The sequence below is a fragment of the Lathyrus oleraceus genome, chromosome 5 (genome assembly GCF_024323335.1).
Source record: "Lathyrus oleraceus cultivar Zhongwan6 chromosome 5, CAAS_Psat_ZW6_1.0, whole genome shotgun sequence".
Taxonomy (NCBI): Eukaryota; Viridiplantae; Streptophyta; class Magnoliopsida; order Fabales; family Fabaceae; genus Lathyrus; species Lathyrus oleraceus.
In genome coordinates this window covers 536,919,175-536,922,885 of record NC_066583.1, presented here as the reverse complement: position 1 = coordinate 536,922,885, position 3,711 = coordinate 536,919,175, and the positions used below count along the sequence as shown (strand labels likewise).

General features: G+C 41.7%; 1 non-coding gene across 1 annotated transcript; it reads right to left on the bottom strand.

Moving 5' to 3' along the window:
- Positions 1-219: 219 nt before the first annotated feature.
- On the bottom strand, positions 220-326 carry LOC127089095 (small nucleolar RNA R71). The gene has a single exon (XR_007790872.1). It is a non-coding gene; the product is annotated as a small nucleolar RNA R71 (small nucleolar RNA).
- Between the last annotated feature and the right edge of the window lie 3,385 nt (positions 327-3,711).

Sequence of the window (3,711 nt, the reverse complement as noted above, 5' to 3'; positions counted from 1 at the left end):
TGAGAACCTGAATCAACATTTAAAAGTTTTTATCCAACTAGCCGACACCTTTAAATCTAACGGAGCTTCACCCGATGCGATCCGTTTAAGATTATTTCCTTTCTCCCTCAGGGATAGAGCACGTTCATGGTTAGATTCACTTCCAGCTAATTCAATAACTACATGGGAAGACCTTATGAGAGTATTCCTTGCTAGATATTCCCCCCTAGTAAGACTGATGTTCTTCGAAACCAAATAACTATATTTGCTCAAAACCAAGGAGAATCGCTTTTCGAAGCTTGGGAGAGATATAAAGAGCTATTAAGAGTCTGTCCACACCATGGCCTAGAACAATGGCTGATCGTTCATACCTTCTACAATGGACTCCATTATAACACCAAGATGATCATCGACGTTGCCGCTGGTGGCGCGCTAATGAACAAACCATACCCTGAAACTTGTGACCTAATTAAGGATATGGCCCAAAACCATTCCCAATGGGGAACTGAACGAGCATCAATAGAGAAAAAGGAGACCCAAGGTGGAATACATGAGATAAGCTCTCTAGACATGATGTAGGCGAAAATGGATGCTTTATCCCTTAGGATCGAACATATGTCTACAAACACTAACACCACAACAGTAGTCCACACAGAGTGTGAACTCTGTGGATCTAAAGGACACGAATCGGCGGAGTGTAACCTTTTGAACAACCTGAACACCAACCAAGTGAATTACGCCTAAGGTAACCCATTTTCAAACACTTACAACCCTGGATGGAAGAATCATCTGAATTTCTCCTATAAAAACCAGAACCCTATCCAAAATTATGCACCTCAGAGACCGCAAGGTTATCAAGCCCAAAAACCAAATCAACCTATGCATGTTGTGCCCCAGAAGTCTAACCTTGAGAAGATCATGGAGAGCTTTATATCGGGCCAGACTCAGCAAAATAAAGAATTCCTAAACCAGAACATTTACGTAAACGAACTTATAACGCAATTAGGAACCAAGGTTGGTCAGATAATCACTCACAACAAGATGCTTGAAACCCAGATCTCACAGGTAGCACAAAACCAAGCCCCACTGTCGCATCCGCGAAAAACAACCGGCGGGCTAAAACAAAACAGACAGAGCCGCCACCGTGCGTTATTTATCCCAAAGAGGGAAAGGAAACGCTCGAAGTAAACCTGGAAAAGACATGGTCTCGCGACCAAAGAGAGATGGGATCGGGAGTCGGTTACGCAAGGGGAAGGTATTAGCACCCCTCACGTCCGTCGTACTCGACGGGATCCACGCTCAGAAAGAAAGAATAAGGTTGCTAAAACTGCTCACAAACATCACACACACACATTGGAAACAACACAGGTGGATGAAGAGGGGAAAGGGCTCGCTAGGATATCGCATCCCATGCCTACGTATCTCATCTGGAATGAGAATCAGAGCTACCGTAGTTCGGCTCACGCACGCCAAACAAAACATACACACAGGAAACCGACTGCCAATCGCTGGGCTTATGTCAGACTCCACACAAAACGGCAAACATGGAAACCGAATGCCAATCGCTGGACTTACATCAGACTCCGAACCAACAAACACACACAGGAAACCAACTGCCAATCGCTGGACTTACGGCAGACTCCTACACACACAAAGGGTTTAACCGGACGCTGAATCGTCAAAAGCAACAACAAAGTTGAACAAACAAGCTAACAGGGAGTCTGGTACTCGAGCCTGCTAGCTGTCAAGCAAACACACGCAAAAAAGGAAAAGGGTGAACACACAGACTAACAGGGAGTCGGGAACTCGAGCCTGATAGCTGTCAAGCACAACACACGCAAAAAAGGAAAAGGGTGCCCGGAGAGATCTCGTACGACCTCCTGCCTACGTACCTCATCTGGTATGAGGATCAGGGCAACGTAGTTCCCCTTAACAGGGGAGAAACTTCTCCTAACCAGAGACTGGGAAATGACAAACTAAAAGGGAGACTGACTCGAGCCTAATAGTTATCATGCAATCCACAATGGTCCTAGGTTGAGGTTTCTATCTAACTTGCACAGGCAGCAAGCTATCCTAAACAGCATAAGCAAAATCACACAAGCACAAGAGCAAGCACACACACTATATACAAACAGAGGGGCTCACACAAGGTTAAGCTTTAATCGAGGGGTCATGTCAACCTCGACAAACAAGCCACTGTAACAGGGTGATGTTAGCTCTTAACCCTAACATTGAGAGTTAGGGTGAAGCAGATGAAATGGTAAGTGAGGGTAAGACCTCACAGCTCTTATCCCTGACCTGGGAGAGCTTCAGACAAATGAAAGTGGGAGTTCAGAAAGTGTGACTCAACAAAGATCTTGGGTTAATATCCACAATGCATCAACACAAGGTGTGAGCAAAGTGGATGACACACTGAATAGCAGGAGATGGATTGCACATCTCTTTTATCTGCCAATTGCCTTATCAAAGGACTTTTCCTGCTTGGCAAAAAAATAAACATTCACAAGCATTGCCTCTTAAAGAGGACTTCAGATAGGTGCCTGCCCAAGTAACAGGACAGGTCTTCCAAACTACATGAAGTCAGAGAGTTATACCTATGTGGTTAAGCAACCAAGCAAAAGCAAGTTCAAATTGAACTTAAGCAACTTATGTACCTGTGGAAACATCACACAAGTCAGTTAAACTGTACAGACAAACAGATAACATGAATATCAACAGTCAATCCCCATGATCAAGGCATAAGCCACAAATCAAACTCAAATGAGTTAAAAACCCTACAAAACACACAATGTTAGTAGTCAAAAGCAAGCACCAAATGCTCAAGTGAGGTTGCATCATGAACCACATAACCTGGATGTTCAACCTGAAATCAAAGCTCAAAGATGAGACAAACCACTAGGTCAAGGCCTAGGGTCAAAGAGGGAGAAAAAATTCAGAACAGAACATGAAAATTGACATGAGTCAACTTCAATCAATTAATAACACCATCCAAAAGGTCCTATATCAATAGCATCAACCAAATTCATTTCATAAACCAATCATGGCAAGGTATGCAAATTGAAAGCATATTGAGACAACAGAATGAACAAATGCACATTAATTCAAAAATGCTTCAATTAATTTTGGCAAAAATCATGGGTAAACAGAACACAAAACATGATCATCACACCAAAAATTAGGGCATTTGGACATGATTAGGCATGGTAATAAAATTGCATAAATCCAGGCAATCAAAACAAGCTCAAATGAGGCACCAAATGCTACATCAACTTATCACAAGCCTAAAACAGAATTGGCAAATGATAAAAACTTCAAACCAAAGCCAAAACAACCTTAAACATGTCTATAAGCAATGTGCAAAATTTCACATTCATATGATAAACAACCATCATTTCACAAATCATTGGAGTTCAAGACACTTCAAAAATGCACAAATGGCAATCCAGCAAGAAAAATCTCAAACAAATCAGAAATGAATCCAAAAATTCCAGAAAAATTCATGATCATCCACAGCATGCATATCAAGCACCATAAAAAAAAATCAGAACATTTGGAATTCATTTGATAGGGTAAATTCAACAATCAAGATGAACATCACAAGGTGTGACACAAATTGTCACACCTAACTTAGAAAAATCATAACTCAGCAATGACACATGATAAAAATGCAAACTCAATACCAAAATGTCCAGAACGATGTCTAGTTTCACCATGTAAAATTTCATGAGCATT